Source organism: Oryzias melastigma, linkage group LG21 (genome assembly GCF_002922805.2).
Source record: "Oryzias melastigma strain HK-1 linkage group LG21, ASM292280v2, whole genome shotgun sequence".
NCBI lineage: Eukaryota > Metazoa > Chordata > Actinopteri > Beloniformes > Adrianichthyidae > Oryzias > Oryzias melastigma.
The window spans coordinates 5,962,274-5,981,322 of NC_050532.1; the positions used below are offsets into that span (position 1 = coordinate 5,962,274).

Genomic DNA, 19,049 nt, shown 5'->3' on the forward strand with positions numbered 1-19,049 from the left:
AAGTATTCTCAGTAGTTTATCAATTTTCATAGTAATCTTTGACAATATCGTCCTATAATGGTTGGTATTACTGCCAATGAAGAGGAGGAGGACAGAGAAAGATAGAAATGGAGCCCCTCCTCGCCCAGCTTGTACCATCAATGGGGGCAGAGATGATGGACAACAGTAATAAATGAGCTACAGGCCAGCTGTGAGTCATGAAATCAAATCAGTCATCCATCATAATCAAATAATTAAAATGTTCTGTCAGCACAGAGAAGGAAGAGAAGCAGCTGAACTGGCTTTGGTTGTTTGCTAAGGAAACATGTGGCTGTGGTTACATTGGGGTTTATGTCCCACATACTGTTAAATGGTTACATGCAGCATGTTCACATATTGTTGTGTGTCTGCCTGCTTATTACCTTTGATGCTACTTGTTCTAACATATGGATAGAAAGACTGACAGGGTCAATGTCAATGGGATTGTGAGAAACGATGACAGCAAGTGCAAATATTATGAGAAAGACTTTGCATAATATTCTTTCTAGTGAAGTCAGTGCTTTTATAGAATTCAATTAAATAGTTATTTGCATTTGTAATAAACTTTTTAACATTTTATAGATAATGTTAAATGGCAGAACAATATTTATACTGTATCTGCCGCACTAAGTTGCACTAAAAACAATGGTGAAGGGGTTGTTTAAAGGTACACGACGCTTATCAAAATGTCAGTCTCTTTTTTTTTTTTTTACGAGATTTAAACAAAGTTGGATATGTATGCGAAAGAGAGTATATATGAATGTGAATGGTTCAGAATAAATAATGTCTTGTACGGCCCCTCATAGTGGGTGTTATGGTAAATACACAAACGCAGCTAGCATGTAGCAGTGTTAGACTGATTTTGGTTTACGTGTTACTAACACATTTGAGAGTTAGCGTAGTCACCTCCAGGCTTATGTGGCTAGCATGTAGTGGTTTCAGATTGTTTTTTCTAACATGTTACTAGCAAGGGTAGGAGTTAGAATAGTCACAGCAATATATGTTTCAGTGGTATCAGTCTGTTATTTTATGTGTTGCAAACAAGGTTGTGGGTTATTGCAAATACACAAAACTTGTGTAAGGTAGCAACATGTTGGACTGTTTTTTTTTTCAGTGTTGCAAGATTTGGAGTTACTATAGTCACAGTAACGTACGTTTTAGCACTATCAGTCTGTTTTTTGTGTGTGTATTTCTCAGATAAGGTTGTGAATATGCTAACACGGCTAACGTACCAGTGTTTGCGTGTTTTTTTATTTTTATGTTACAAGATTTGAAGTTAAGATGATCACAATGACAATTTTCAAATAGGTACTTCTTAGCCATATCAGTCTGTAATTTTATATATCGCAAACAAGTTTGGGCGTTACTCTAAATATGCTAACGTGATTAACATGTAGTTGTATTTTTGTTTACGTGTTACCATCAAGACTTGGAGTTGGTGTAGTCACAGTAAGGTTTGTTTTAGCTGTATAAGTCTGTTTTTTTACATGTTGCAAACAAGGTTAGGAGTTATACAAGTAATGGGAATACACTACTGGGTACTGTGTCACATACAAGTTCTGCAATTACTGGGAACACAGTTAGTAAAGTTTGGCTGACAGACAGACTTATCTGTGACTCTTTTGTCTCACTGAGTGCACGTTATAGTTTGGTGCATCCTATATGACAAAATAAACTATTCATTGATGGTGCGCCTTAGAATCCGGTGGGCCTTATAGAGCAGGAACTATGATAATTAATGGGTTAATTGATGTTTTGGACAAAGAAGTTGCAGATATATTTTCTAATATTTAAGTTTTATTTGTCCAAAACTTTTGCAATTTGGAAATTTTAGCCTTTCCTACTTTTTTTTGTAATAATGTTTTGCCAGGAACTGGTGGTCTAATGAAGGAGACCAGGCTTGGTGGCAGTATCTTAAATATTAATTTTAGAGCTGACAACCTGACAACCTGAAAATATACTAAGGAAAAATGAACTGAACTCAAGACAGCTGTGGATGATTGGCAACCTAAACCTGGTGTGCCAAACAGGAGGAAAACAGCAAACAGAACATGAAATATCACAAAAATCCAAGTACAGAATCCTCATATGTTTCTAGAAATCCTCTCAAGCTTGAGACATTTGTGGCAGCAATCTTTGTGCATTTGTATGGATAAAAAAATGTAATAAGTTCTGTACTATCAGTTGACTTTGCTCAGCCACATCAGGACAAAGTTATTTGTGTTTCACTGCAACACCAGATGAAAAAAAGCACTTCTGGTATCTGCAACACAACAACAGCTCCATGACAAATGTCCATGTACTTCCTCCCTCTGTCCAGTTGTCCAACACACAGCTCTGGCACAAAGCAGATGTCAAGCTGATGCCTATGTGAAGAAGATATGAACCAAATAAACCCTGCTGAAGTTATGAGGATGAATTGGTAGATGACCCAATAAAACCTGCAGTTACCATAGAAACTCAGATAAACACCTGTATGCTGTGCTGGAAGCAGAAAGACAAGAACAGAGACCATTAACATGCACCAATTATCTGATCATCATCAGATTTCTTGAGATATTTTTTAAGTGACACAGGCAGAATATTCCAATGTCTATTCAACGACCGAAGTCTTCCAAAAATATAGATATCAGATGTACATTTCCTCTTGAAGAGTCAATATTTCCAAGAACATGTCAAAATGGTCCTCTGAAATAAATCAGATTATGCATTACCATGTAGACCAGGGTTTTCTAATGATTGGATTTTCTTTGTTAGTTTTCATCTATTGAGGCTACATCAACGGGTTTACTGTCAGATTGACAGACAACTATGATCAGCTCTCACAACCCCCCTCAATCACACAATGGTACACCCCAGCAGTTCCTACTTTCTTTATCACAGTTCTGCTTTAACCTGAACTGTTGTGTGATGGCAGAGCCATTGGGACAAACTTCCCACAGAGATTTACAGCTCAGTCCAAAGAGTTTGGTCATTTACTTACTTACAGGCATATCAGTTATTTTAAAAGTTTTGGGAAATAGTAAAGGAAAGCTACATGAAAAAGTATTGGTAATCTTCTAAAGGCAAATATTTCCCCAAGTCAGAGACATTCCAAGAAAAAAAGTGTTCCCTAAATTCTACATATATTTTTAGAGAAACTTTTGTGTTTTCAACTAGCGCACTGTCAATAAATGATCTATTTTTGAACTAATGTCATATCTAAGGCACATAGAGCGAGATGAAAAGAGTCAGTCTGTCAGTCAGACTTTACTGCAATCACAGTAAATTAGCCGAAACAGCTAGCATAGCTGAAGTATTATCTAAACTCCAAAATAGCCAAAAAAATTCTTAGTAAATGCCAAAATAGTCCAAAAAGCTAGTAGAAGGCCAATTTTTAAAACCTTAAACGCCGGAATATTATTTCAGAATAAATCTACTTAAACGTTAAAAAACTTTCAATATTTTTTTTCTCCGTAAAAATATATTTTGTCATAATTATGCAAGTTAGAAATGAGCGTAAGACATCGGGCCATTAATAACAATAACATAAAATTATCTGGAGGATCGAATAGAATTACCCGGGGGGCCGGATTATTCAGCCCTTCTTTGTGGGAGTCAGGGGCCAGAGACATCCGTGAGTACGCCAAAACCGCAAATATTTGCTTTCAAAATAAAACTATAACATTTTATTAGGGTGTCTTGCCCACACGATAACTCATGTTAACACTAGAGATATCACTGGTGTCAATTTTCACCATGATCGATAAAAGTTTCATTTCTGGAAGTACAAAAGCGTAACATCATTTATGCCACAAAACATGCATTTTATAAAGGTTTTATTGTTTTTTTTAGCAGAACTTTGTTCATTTGCATAATAGAAAAAGAATCCCTCTATTAATTCAGAATAACATACCATATATACAAGAAAAAAACAAGAAAAAAAGGGAAATGCTCACAGCTTAACACAAGGGTCCTACAAGCTCCATAAATCTGACCTGAAATGATATTACATAGACATTAGTATGTGAATGCTGTTGGTCAAAACTAAGCCTGTTCTTTTAGGAAAATGCTTTCTAATTAATAGGCTCAGTCGACATTGCTCAGGTCTCTGCTGCTAGAGAACATTTAAGGCCTCTCAACTTTAAATAGCTAAAATTATTACTCTCCTGAGCTTCTTTCAGCTCTTGCTAAATGCTCTCATTAAAACATCTCCACTACAATTGTCTCAGCTTTCAATCTGAGCACAAATATCAGAGGCCAGGGGGATTATTACAGAAGCTGCTTTTAAAACCTGTTACTGTACCACAGAATGAGAAGATTTGCCATCAAATATGAGAGGGCCACTGCAAAAATGATTGAAAAATCTCTGAAAAAAAAAAAAAAATCTGAGATTATTGTTAAAATTTCTGTGCGAGGAGCGGTCAGTTTTCATTCCAAAGGTGTCAAACACTGCTTTGTAAAAGCCAATGCGGTGTGTTGAAGTGCTGCTTTATGGCCCAGATACAGTCAGCATGTGGCGACACAATGGAGCCTTTCATCCCTGCTGCTTCTTAACATCGATTTTGTGTGTCAGTGCCTTTAACCTTACTTTGCCGACTTTTAAAGTTTTTGAAAAACGCCTGTGTGTAATGAACAACCTTGAACTTGCTGGCAAACTCTTCTCACAAAGTACAGTACATTATATAAGTCTTATTTCGTGCAACTTATCTTATTTTATATTTTTCATATTTTAGGAATTGTGTCTCTATTCACCAAATGTTCACATCAAACATACATAACACAAACAGTCTACAAATGTGGTAAACATCCAAGTACCGACTAAAAAATAACTTTTAAATGACTCAAACTTTCAGTATCAAAAAGCCAGTCAAACAAAGACTACATTTACTCAGATTTGGCCGATCCTTCATTGTTTTCTTGTAGAGGATCTTAAGTTAGCCCATCTGAAACAACAGCATAGAGTGCGGGTAAAATGGGTAAGACATCATAATAACTATCCGCTATAGCTAGTTGACAAATCCTTGACAAACCATTAGTTAAGTAAGGGATAATGCCAGACGAGGTGTGCATTATCATAAATTAATTGAAGATGCGGAAGCCTGAAACTTCTGATTCGTCGGCCATTATCCCTTTCTTATTTCAGCCAATCAGAATCAAGTATTCACCTGGACCATAGTATAGTGAGTTATAAATGTGCCTTATACAGAGTAATTTGATAATTAACAAAAATGTAAGTTTACAAGTTATAACTGTTATAACTGTATGTTAATGATTTATAATTGTACCTTTTTAATTAATAATAGATCGTGGTCAAGATGTTAGTTAATTAAATACTAATACCTTGTTGAGTTTCAGTTAATGGTTTATATTACTAGGATGTTATTTTAAAGTTGCAACTATTCCTCATTTGTTAACTGTTAGTGAAGGAACATTTCTACCTATAGAATAATGTCCAAATATAAGCTAATAACTAATACTTAACTAATTTATCATATTTAACCAACATATCCGTATTATGAAAAAATGGCGAATGAATTGACTTCATGTTGTCGGAGCCAGAAGTAAATCATTTTCTATGGGTGACATCACATTCACTCAGTCCAGTTCTCACATACAGTCAATACCTCAGACATCTTAGTCCAGCAGTGCTAAGAAAAGGAAAGACACCGAGCAAGACGCTCAAGTTCCCAGGTTTTTGGTAGAAAAGCTGAGCTTGTATGAAAAACAACCCACACAGGATGAAAAGAGGATTTTGTTGTTTTTTAATTATTTTAATTTTGTTGTCCTGAAGTTCTGGCTTAGTGGTCTGGCTAAGACTACAATCACATATCCTAAAATGCCACCACATGGCGAACTAATTGCAAGTGCTTCAGTAAATTCGGCGGGTGCAGTGCAGTGCAATTTGTAATCGGGAGGCAGCAGCCACATTTTTAAGAAAAAACTTACAATTTTATAGCAACTAGATGATCTCTCTTTAGAACTTGGTGGCCATCATTAAAAAATCAGGTGACAACTGGGCGGCCACAGGGCAATGGCAGCCAATATTCCTCCAGTTGGGGAAAGCAGGCCATCCTGCACGCCTGACTGCCGCCGTCCATATTCATGACCACGCCAACAATTTTCAAAGAAATCAGACGGCGGCAAGAAATCTTAGAGATTCTCCCAATGCCTCCCCATCACGTAGTGGCAGCTGTATTTGTGACCGTAGCTTTATGTGATTAAAGATCAAGAAAAATGTCAATATTAATTCTTTAACATTTGTGCATCATCAGTTTATGACAGGACACCCTGTCTGTAAAGTAGTTCTAGTTCTAAATGAACTTTTTTTCAAGTAACATTTCAGCATAAAAGAAGTAGATTTATAAAGAACTAAATCTGTTTTGCTTCATCAGTTGCACTTCTTGACAGATCACAGGGATCTGTCATTCACCAACTTCTCTTGTCAGACTCACAGTCTGTGAGTCACAGTCCCTGACACTTCAGCGAGCCTTGTTAACCTCATGAAGCTGGTGAGCAGAGACCTAACAGATTTTCTGGACTGTTCTTGACAAGCTCAATATTTATAGAGAAAATGACTTGTGTGAGTCTTTAAATCATTTTGTGTAAAAACAAAACTCTTGTAACCATTTTATAATGTTTGTAATCTTTTTAGAGTTTGCCTTTTAAAAAATTACTGTATCATTTGTTTTCAAGTGTAACTTACTATAAAAGTCTTGATTTACATTCGCACCGCACCGTGCTATAAAGAGTCCATTTCCAATGAAAAGTCTATGTAAATGTGTTGGAATTTGACGTTCAAAACTCCTGCATTCACTGAGGGTGTTAAGACTGTTTTTAGGCTCTACGTACAAAAACTGAACTGGAGTTGAAAGTTAAAGCAGGTCAAACTTTGTCCTATCAGGGACTTGGCTTTAGTAGTGACGTATGGATGACATCCCTTTTAATAAACAGAAGTTCCAGCCATTTGGAAAATGATCGGTATTTGGGGTTTATGCCTGAACGAAGTATGTGACATCAAGTCTTTCATATATAAGCTTTTCGATTTGCTCTGCTCTGACATTTCACACCAAGCCCCTACCAACTGTTTGTGGCAGACATGAGGTAGTAAACAGTAGAAAGAGGAGGAAGTCCCTCCCTGCTTGTCCAGTGTAAACACCATAGGCTAAACCTCCGTATAAGAAATTGTGTTACTTGAACATGCGTGTCTGGTGTGGTGTAATTGAAGCTTTAGCCTGATAATTTTAGGGAAATAGTCTATAAAACAAAGATAAAGACACTTTTTTAAGTGAAAAAAAACTGTATGTGCAAAATTATGACTTTGGAAACTGAGGTTGTTGTTTTCTGAAAGGGATGTTTTGTGTGAGACATTCTAGGGCAGGAGTGTCAAAATCCAGGCCTCGAGGGCCGGTGTCCTACATGTTTTCCAACTAACCTGTCATTGAAGCTCCTTATTGGCCAAACACACCTGATCAAAGTAATCAGCAGCAGATGAGACTGGATTTCTAGAAAACCAGCAGCAGGCCGGCCCTCGAGGCTTTAATCAACACTTTCTAACAAAGCTGTCTGATCTGTATCAGTCAGGATAAGTGGCTTTACTCCTACAACACATTTCTTGAACACCTTTTCACACCCCCAAGATATGACTCGAGTCACAAAGCATTTAACTAAGCAACATAATGATATAGATAACAGTCAATGAACTTTTTTACAATCTGCAGTTCTTTTAACTCAACTATTACACTTGAGAAATTCTCACATACGCTAACCTAAAATAGATCAAACTGCATTAAAATTTTCAAAGCCCAAGTCAGGAACATCTCTAAAGACACTACAGACTATCCAGTTCAGACTGTGACCGCTGTCAAGTTGCTAATGAGGATTTATGTGATTAATGATAACAGGAACAAACAAACATTACGTTAACCTTTTAAATCTGCATGACAAGTTTGTTAGCAAACACCAGATTATTTACTCTGAATATATGCAACGACATAAGCATCCATCTCCACTTGTAAATGACATTCTCATCCTCACCACCCCCCTTTCTATTCCCAAGACAGTCTTGCGGGAGAAAAGATGCAACTTGTTGATTTTATGAATGGGTGTGATGCAGCAGCAGACGCTGAGTGCAGCCGCTCAGAAAGCCAACAGATGCTAGGAGAATTGTTCTGCTCAGATCCAACAAATGGAGGAGTCTATTTTAAACAGAATCTGTAAGTAAAGTCGAAAATTGTCCCTGTGAATGAGTCTTGTGCATTTTAGATGGCAGACTTTGGGTTTCTGGAGAGCAGACATGAGTGATCAAGATTTAGCCTCTATGGAAAAAACAGTTTATTTTAAAAAGGCTGATTTCTTTTCTTTCTTTTGTCTAAAACATTTGGTATCCATGCTTGTACACAGAAAAATTAGGGTCTACCTGTATACTCACTGTTCTGGGCATAAAAGACCCACTCAGATCATTTCGGGATATATTTTAGAGGCGTTCTCCGCGGTCTTTTGATTACAGTTATGAAGTTTTAGCCAAAATGTAATAAAAAAAAAAAAGCTTGTCAATTTCGAGGACATCATTTCTGCAGAGTGACAGGAGTTCATTTATTAATTTGTCTCTGAGTTGTGGGCGGGACTGTTGACACAGAGCAACCCCGCCCCACTTCCCCTCTTTGCAATAATTGTTTGTATAGGAAGGCTTATGTCTTTAGCTGTCCAAAAATGTAATTTTTTTCTTATTTTCATTTATTGCCCACAAATGGCAGCACATTTTTGACTTGACTGCTTTTATATCTCATTTGTTTTGAAATGCCAACATGTGAGTAAATATTAACGTTTTCAACATGTGTCTGTGTGAAACTTAGCTGAGGAGATGGTTGGAGGAGGACATAGTTAGCCAGCCCTGCTCTTCTTGTAATTCTTGTTTTAGTCTTACATCCAATTTAATTACACTCCTGTCTCTTTGTTAACACAAAACAAACAGACCACTGTTTAAATCCTGATGCAGGCTACAAAAAATGTTCATTTAAAGGGCACAGTTGTGGACTGCGTAGATTAGTCCAACAAGTACTTTACATTTGAAAACTTTTATTAAATGAATCTTAGTGTTTTTTTAAAAAGGAATTATAAGATTTGTGTCAATCTGACAATTTTTGCCATATTAAGGTGGACTCTACTTATAAAAATGTTTTCACTATGATATTAGAAGGTCAAACTTGCAAAACTAAAATGAAAAAAGCAGTTGTAGCAGTGGACATAGAAGAGAATTAATATAAAAGAGTTATGATAAAAATATAAAATATGTATCAGAAGCAAGAGCGCTTTTAATCTGTCCAATATTTTAATAATCAGAAAATGCATTTGAATATATCAATGTGTAGGTTTCAGCCAAATCAATATATTTCACTCTATAATTCAGAAATGCACACAGTCTGTGTAACAAATGCACACAGTCCAAGTCACAAATCTAATCTTATGCAAACGTGCAATATGAATTTAGAAATTTACAAAACATTTTGTAAAAGTTCTAATGTTCAGGTCCTTAATTGTGTTACAAAGTTACATTTTCTTGGAAATGCACAATGCACATCTCAGCAACATGTTCATGCAGCCACTTCCAATGAAAGGTCTAAGTACACACGCGGAAATCTGTGTTTCGGGGTTCTGCGTTAAAAAACCCCACACTCATTCATAGCTACGTACAAAACACACGACCATTGAACACACGCTGAAAGTGAAACATGGTCAAACTCAATCAGTTGGGGACTCGAATTTGGTGGTGATGAATATATGGTGTCATTTTTTATTTAATCATGAAGGGGAAATCAATAATAGCTGCATGTGCCCAGCTGGAAGTATATGACACCAAGTCTTTCATGTACTAGAATGGTAGAACAGTAGAAAATGAAGAAGACAAAGAAGCCCCTCCCTGCTTTTGCAGTGTGAATTGCATGAGCTAAATGTGCGTTCAAGAGCCTGCGTTTAGCACGTTCTGGAATGCGTGTCACATGCCTGGTGTGTCTGTAGCCTCAGGGTTTTGTGATCTGCGTTTTGCTGTCAATCAGCCAATACTGCTGTGAACCTCTGAGGAAACCACCCGCAGGTGTCACATCACACAGCCACTCCAAATTCTGCTCTTTCAGGAAAAAAAGAGACTTCAGAACTTCTACTATTGCTGAATTCCAACTTAAGCTCAGTCACTGGATACCAACCAAATATTGACCCTCAATGCCTGCTCACCACATAACTGCGTCGTAAACTGTTCAATGTGAATCCCATCAACGACCCTCGACCGTGAATCAAACCTGAATGCATGTTCTGCAGGTATAACTCTTGGAGATTTATACTGACTCAAATGTTAATGCTGGCGTGGTCATGAGTGCTGCAGGGTGGTCTGTATGCCCTACGTCTGGACTTAGCTGGTTCATTAGCTAATTGAGTTAGTGAAGTACTCAAAGAGACGTGGATCCCTGCATGAGAAAACTGATAAGATCGTCTCTGAAATAAGCAACATATATCGGAGAGAAAAACAACAGCTGCAAAAGGAATGAAATAAAATCTACTAAAGACAGAATTCTGTGGCATCATTTTAAATCTACAAGCAAACTGATAATGCAGTCTTCACACGACAGCAAACAGACACTTTGACATGGAAACTGTCACCCTGCTCCATTTTTTAGCAGATAATGTTAGCAGCAAGACAAGTTGTGAAAGACCATCATGAAAAAATGTGTAAGTTCTCACCTGATTAATGGTTTATGAACACAATCAAGAACAGTTTACAAAATCTGACATTGAAAGGTCACATGCTGTCTCTTTTTTAACTCTTCAATCCAGAGCTGGCAACAGGAAATAAAATAAGCTCTGTAAATTATTCTAATTCTTCAACCATTTATGCAATTATTATGATTCCGGTGGATTCTGAAGTGGAAAACGGCTTTTGTCTGATTCAGAATGCATTGAATTTCATGAAGAGAAAAACACATAGGGTTGTTGAAAAAAAAAAGCAAGTTTCTAGCCCATTCCTGCGACGAGTTATGGTTCTTTAGAGAAATGTGCAATTCCACCACTAGGGGCAGCAAAGGGAAAGCAGGACCGGGATAACAAGAGATCCAACATAAACGTAATAAACAATTTAATAATAAGTGATTAGGCTACTAAGTTGGTTGAGGCATTTTTTCAACTGCGAAAAAACAAAAACAAAGTTACAGATAACAAGTTGAGCATGGGTTATTTACTATTCAGTTACTGGTCCAGCCCACTTGAGATCAGACGGGTTGAATGTGGCCCCTGAACCAAAATGAGTTCGACACCCCTGACTTACTATGATCTAGACAAGTGGATGTATTGAAGTGGAGCCAAGCAGGGAGCTCATGCCCCGCCCACTTTATTCACAACAACCGTTTTCAGACTGCATTCTTTCCTCTGCTCCTATTTGAACAAATAGTCAGAAATCCAATTTCAAGCTTCATTTTTTTACATATGTCCTCCACTATCATAAAAAATGTAAAAAGAACATGTTAAAAACACCATCAGAGTAGATCTTTAAAGGGTTAAGCTATCCACCTCAGGTGAACCAGTTTGTTTGTGAAACAAATGACGCATAGCAAATGCTACATTCATTTTAGTAATGACTTTAATGACATCCTGCCTGATCTAATATCTCTTCTAGACATTTACTTGATTCTATGTACTAAAGCTGCTCTCAGCTGATCCTTTTTCATGACATTTTATAGTAGCAGCATGTATTAGCTAGCATTAATACCACAACTGGGTTTTATCAAAACAGTCTGAGTCCAACTGTCGTCGTCACTTTAACAGACAAGCACAAATGATTGAAATCCAGCTGATAACATTATTAAATAGATAGAAAGATTGACCCATGGCTGGATGAAACTTTATTTGATCCTTGTTTTTTTTTTTTTTTGTTTGTTTGTTTGATCAAACGGTGCAGCACCAGGTCATGTTGTCTCAGTATCTCAGCCAAGTAAAAGATTAACACAGAAAAATCCTGGTCAATCTGCAGGTAAAGCTCCTGCTATCTCAATTCCAGCAGTGTGTTGTAGCTTAATGGAAATCCTTATGGCAATACAATGAATTTATAAACAAAAGCAATTTCTAGATGTGTTGCTAAACTGAGTCAAAGATGAGATGAGAAATTGTCGTGTTCATTGATCTGAAAGCTACATTCCTAAGGAAGGTTACTTCAGAATCCAGTAGTTGTGAAGCTACGTTTAAGCTAGTTCACACTAGCCCTCAGCAACTCGCGTTTAAGTGACCACTTTCAATGAAAAGTCTGTATATGTGCGTGTACATACAAGTTTCGGGCTTCTGTATACAAAAGTCTTGTGTTCTTGTAAAACTGTCAAATGACAACATTTCTAGACAAGTAGAAGATCTGGGCAGCAACCTCCGACAGCAGCTGAGCGGGTCTATTTGTTGTAAATATTCATTAATTCATTCATTTCCTAGACCGCTTCATCGCTGTCGGGGTCGTGGGGGTGCCGGAGCCTATCCCAGCTACTGATGGGCGAAGACGGGGTTTACCCTGGACAGGTCACCAGTCTGTCACAGGGCCTCAATCACACACACATTCACTCTCACATTCACACCTAGGGGCAATTTAGAGTCACCAATTAACCTATGAAGCATGTTTTAGGACGGTGGGAGGAAGCCGGAGTCCCCGGTGAAAACCCACGCATGCACGGGGAGAACATGCAAACTCCCATTTTTAGAATTGTTGAACTCATGGCTCAGGGCAGACGCTCCACCACAAGGCCACTGAGCTGATTCCAACATTATTTGTTTGAATTTGGTGATTCTAAACTTAAAAAAATGAAGAAAAACGGATTAGGAAACAGAACGTTATTGTTTTTTTCTGTTTCCTTTCCAGATCTAAAACTAAATAAAGTCAAACAATGTTATTTGAATATTGGGTCATTCATGGAAGAAGCTGCATATTCTCATAATAAAAGCTGTAGTAATCATTGCTGCAGGTCAGGTCAAATTACACACTAACAGCATGCTGTGTGCTGTCTCTACCATGCTAAATTGCTGACCATTAGCTGCATGTGTGTGTTTGTATGTATGTGTGTGTTCACACTGCTGTACTGTCTGTTTGTTACTATTACTGCCCATCTTTTATGCCATTTGTTAACAGCAATGAATTTAGGAGCAGAGAACTAAAAAAAAAACTATTAAATAAAACACAATTTAAAAAAATATAAAAAAAAAGGTTTTTAAAAAATTGTTAAAAAAATGTCCAAAAAAGCATGAAGTAAAAACATAAAGTCCCATTCTTTGATTTCTGTAATCATAGCTCCATGCTGTTTCTGACACAAAGGAAAAGCAAATTGCATTTCCTGTTGTATTACAAAACATATTCAAAACGTGCCGTTGCTGAAACAAATGCTTCACCACTTTCTGCGTCGTGGTTTTCAGACATCAAGTGCCATCAGCTGTGATAGAGATGCTTGAAGAGTTTACATTCACATAGAGCAGCGAGGCACTGCATGGGAGTTCTTGAAAGGATGGAGGAAATATGCAGGAAAGAATGACTGAAATAAAAAACTGATGAATAAATATATGGTCCTCGGTTATAAAGTGTCACACAGAGAATATGCACTCTGTATGCAGCGCTTGATAGTCACACACCACTGGGCACATTAGAGGTACATGGGACTCATGGCGGGGCTGGGCTTTTATCCACGGATGTTTTCTACTGGAAGACAACCAACTTAAAGCCACAGGCAACATGAACAAAGACCAATAGAGCCCGTTTTAATTAACCATTTTTGGTCATGTGTTACTAAAATATATGTAAGTATATGTAACCTTATTTTGTGATTTTGCAGTTTACATCTGGTGTTGTTCATTCAAAAAGCAATACATTCAAAGTACCTATGTGATAAATGTCATACCTAAAATTCAGCTACGTTCACATTGGTCACATTCAAGTAATGATAATAATAATAATAGATTAGAGTTACTACTACTACTACTGATGTAGCTCTGGGGCATGCTAAACACAGGCTAGCGTTACAACTCAGGTGTGACGCTGGAGCGGTCTAGCTATGGCAGATGACTCTCTTTGGCTACAGGTTACCTACAGCCACAGGCTCTGCTGCCAACCCATGTAAGTTCACACGTTTTTCACAATTTAGGTCGTTAATAGCCCTGACTTCACAAAAATGGCTGTGATTAAGCTCTGGCATTCGGCGAAAATTGGAACCCAACGAAACGCATTTGGAGCGCAGGTGAGGCCAGATCGCAGAGGTCGGATATGATCGTGCCCAATGGAGGTTCCTCTCGCACTAGTAAAGTTACGTACTCCGTATGCAATGACGGTTGGCTTTGGATAGCGGTGAATAAACCGCCCAATCCTTCGATCATTGATTGACCCGATCAACCTACTGCCACTCTAGTGATCACTTTCAATAAAAGGTGTGCGTAAATGCGAATTTTGAGCTTCTGCGTTCCAAACTTTCATGTTCACGCGTAGTTATACAACTCTTTAGGACTTTTCTGGCTCTACGTACCAAACGAGTATCCATTGAACGCATGTTGAAGGTTAAACCAGGTTGAGCTTTGACCAATCAGGGACTCGAATTTGGTGGTGATGCATAAATTACGTATTTTTTTAATTCACAGAAGTGCAAATTGTTTAAAACTTGATCATGGAGGAGAAATTAATAATTTCTGTTTGTGTGCCTAAGATTTGTACTACTTTGGCGCTAAGTCTCTTCCAACTGTAGATACAGTACATGCACTAGTATCGTGAAGCGGTAGTTCAGTGATAACACCATGTGTTGAAAGTGCGTTCAAGAATACGCGTTTAGCACATTCTTGAAGCAAACGTAGCATCAGATAATCTGTCAAATTAAGTTCAGTTGGGTGAAGAATAACAAAAAAATGTTTCACAGTTTGATAAGTTACACATATGGAATTGAAAACCAGGACTGAATACAAAAACAAAGACGAGCTGCTGGAAATGTTAAACACTTCAGTTGCTCATGTGAGGTGAAGCTTTAAGCAAATAGGAGACATACAAAAGGAAGAAACTGCCTAATAACTATCCTATTATATTATGCGCCTTTCTTTCCTCACAAAATTGACAAAAAAAGCAGTTTTTACGATTCATCCTTCTTCACTTCCTTCCTATTTTGATTCACGCCAATTTTCAGGTGACTGTTTTCACCTGCCAACGTCAACAGTCCAGAAAAGCAACCTGCAGTGTAGAGCAAACACAGGTAAAGCGTTTCAAAACACAGCCGAAACTCAAAACCGACTGGCAATGTGAGTCGCTTGCCTGATTTAATTCAATGATTTAGCAGATTTTATTAGCAGGAAACAGTACAGCACCCCACTGACACAGTCTGTACTTTGGCCTACTTTTCTCGTCTAAACTATCAGATCCATCTGCTTTTGCTTGAATTCAACCTGTTTTGTGAGCCTCAACATTGACCGGAAATCTTCCATGAAATAAAACAAATGTATTTAAATATTAAAACCAGTTTGTTGTCAGACAATTGGCTGTGGCGTCCTCCTGTAAATTTCTGCAGAAAAACAACAATCAGTGATTACTCAAAGATCATTAGAACCTGTATTTACGATACGGTGATAACTATGGTGATGGCCACTATTCCAGCATTGCCCTATAGATTAGATTATGTTGTTTGGACTGTTCTTTCCTCTGATAATGGGGTTATATTAGGACACACATTTTACTGCCTGCTACCTGTTTGAAAGTAGAGCAGACATACCAGCAAAAACACCCTTTCTCTTTGGTTACTGCAAAACTGCAGATAAGCAGCACATCCATCAGTGGCTTCAAAACTTAGAATAAACAAAGCCTTAGCAGACAGTAGAAGTTGGTGATGTCTTTTGGCACGGCCTTCTCTAACCACTTTAATAAATTAAACTAATCGGTATCTGAAGACAGACAATGCTTAAAGGGATTACTTGGTCTCTATATAAAGTAACTACTGGCGTTTTGGAGAATGGAGCACACACTGCAATTTATGCCTTAATCACGTGCACGTATAGGGGTTGACCTGTGTGGGTTTTTTGGTTGTCTGGGTTAGTGGAGGATCAAGGAAAGGTGTGGCTGCATCTTAATGTAATCACAGGTGCCCCTTGAGGTCTTGCGGCCACCTTTGTTGTGTGTGTGGTAAGGGTATCGTGTAAGTTACACGCAGTGATGGGATACAGACGATGATGCCATACGGTGTCCTTTACGCAGTACTCCAGTTATTAGTTGCGGTTTCTTACTGAAATGCTTTACACATGGGACGTCCAGGTGATATGAAAGTGCCCGTAGGATGCCGCTCTGTCCAATTTCCTCATTTCTAACAGCCAGGCTTCACACGAGGGATGCTAAAGATATCGGGCAACGAGCGCACACCTTTTGCACTAACTGGCTCCCTGTGCATTGTTTGTTGGCGTTGAAAAAATGAAAAAAACTGTCATATATCTATGGGTCTCGCCTGTGTCTCCCTACCCTTGTGTGTTTTATAAGCATTTGCTAAGACTTGTCACCTGCAGAATAAAAAACATTTTTCCTCTCAGGCCTCACCTAGTAGTCTATGAACTTCATATTTGGTGCAGGCCATCAGTGTTTCCTATACAGATATGCACATTTTTCGCCCCACAGACAGGCTGTATCCAGCCCTTAACGCATTTGTAACTAAAGGTGTTAGTAAAAAACACACATTTTAACATCTGTTTTGCTCCTGGGTCGAGTTGGTGAGTACCTGCTCATTCCACTCCATATTTGGTGTTTCATTATTACTTAATTTGCTACCTATGAACCCTTTGAAACCATAACAATTTAATATAGGATTGTTTCATACCAGCTTTCCTCCTTTTCAAGTTTCAAATTTGGTTCAAATATGTGAAGTACTCTTTCACCAAAAGGTGGAGCCTTATAGAAATAAAAGAAAAGTTTTAACAAGTTCAAGATCTTAAAAGAGAGCTGAAGTGCCTTCTTTCATCAAATGAAAAGTTATCAAAAGTAAGCAGCGCAAATCTGAAAGTCTAGCAATGTCTGAAAAGTGGGTTCTGAGATCTAAAATACGAGATCAGCGAGCCTCACGTGGAATTCTTTGCCATTGAACCCAGTGCTATAAATGCTTGTAAAATGTTCCATAATGTGCTTGTATCATTGCTGTGTTTTCCAAGTTGTAATGGTGCGCACGTCCTCTTGTTTGATACCTGCCCATTCATGACATCATAGGTAAATAGGATTTAGTCAACCTACATTTGCAGTTAATATAGACAATAAGTGAGGTGAAAAATAGGCCACATGTGGTACAGTCTATCTATCTGTCTGTCTGTATATCTATAGTTGAAATTAAGCTTAAATTAAATTTGGAGGTATTTCATTCATCTGAGCTTTAAACTGTATGGCTGGGTCGCTACGACATCACTCACCATTTTTGTTGCACCGCTAACGCTAGCTTGGGGGTGTGAGGGGCTACAAGCTAGCAGGAGAGCATATAAACAGATGGATGTCAGGGGGGGCTTACTTTGCACCAACAGTCCCGCCCACAACTCAGAGGCAAACTTCAAATGAACTCTGCAGAAACTTTGTCAAGTTTTTGTTTTTTGGCAAAAAAAAAAAGCAAAATCATAATCAAAATAACACCGGGAACACTTTTACTATAGATCAAAAGATCTATAGTTGTAGCAAAAGATCTAATAAAAACACTTAACCACCTTTGACAAACTGTAAATCTTCTACAGTTGACGGTGAATGATTGTTTAAACACCTCCATTCTTTAAAGTGTTGCATATCAACGTGAGGCTTCTTTTCTTCACTTCAGAATCCGCTGGAATTTCGCTAATTGCGTAAAAGGTCGAAGAGTTACTGTAAAATGTAAACACTGGAACTAAACCTTAAAGGGTTAAACCCAAATGGCCCCAATCTGTGCGACCCGCATTGACCTCATGCACTCATTTCCCATTAATGATCTTATTGATGCCCTCGAAGGGAAACAAAGCAGGCTAACCTGAGTTAGCTTAAGCTAGCAGAGCAAGTTGACCCAAAGATAAAAAGCTAGTTTGAGGCAAGAACTGAATAGAAAACCATTTACCTCACTTGTTTACTTTTTCTTTTTTATTTTGCCTCATTTTTCATAACTAAGTGGGTTTGTATTAACTTGGGATGTTAAAGTGAAACAGTTTATTTTGTGCTTTTTTAACTTTTTTCCCCTCAAGTCTAAAGGTAGTAAAAGGAGTTTACGTGTATTCAAATAAGGTCAAAGAGTTTTTTAAAACATTTTATTTCTAAACTGGTAATAAAAAAACAAATCTAGCCAATCTTATTCTAAAGTACATCATCTTTAAGAATGTAGAATGCATTTATATGCTCCTGCAGAGTTGTTAATGCATTATAGTCCTGCTGGAGTGTGAAGAGGATGATCTACTGTGCTGCAGTTGCAGTGTTGTGGGTTTGTTTTCTTGCTCAGCACAACACCTTTCAAACGCTGTCTACCTGAGCAGCCTGTTGAAATCCACACACACTCACTAAACCTCAGGATAATAGTGAATGAAGGCGTCACTTTTCCCCTCAGCAATCTGAATCAAAATTATGTTTATTTTATAAGATTTTGCCCTTTTTGGTCTTTTTTTTAAATAAAATGTTGCTGTCTTCCAAAAAAACAAACAGGAATTAAGAAAGAGGGACAAAAATTGACTCAAAAAATGATTAGAACCGGGCCAAAACATCGGAGTGATATAGACATGAAAGAGGGGGGTCTGTCTCCTCGGGCTGTCTTGCTGAAAACACAGCAAGTAGCTCATTTAAGAGAGAAGTGGTGATGCAGAGGGGGTGTGGGGAGGTGTGGGGGGGATGGATACTGCTGCAGTGAACCCAACGATGGAATAATCTGGTTAGGGGGGAATAAAAAAAGACAAAAAAAAGGATGAGGAAGCTTTCTTCTATAGTAATACGGAGATAAATCAAATGTGCTGCTTCAAGAGGCTGCACGGCAAGTGAACAAGCCTTATTTAAAAAGTTGAGGTGGTGATGCAGGAGTAGGGGGATGTGAAGGGGGGCTTCT

At 38.0% G+C, this 19,049-nt stretch overlaps 1 protein-coding gene across 1 annotated transcript in view; it reads right to left on the bottom strand.

The window, feature by feature from the left end:
• Positions 1-19,049, bottom strand: part of fgf14 (fibroblast growth factor 14) — a 122,130-nt gene that overhangs the window by 102,349 nt on the left and 732 nt on the right. The window lies entirely within an intron of this gene.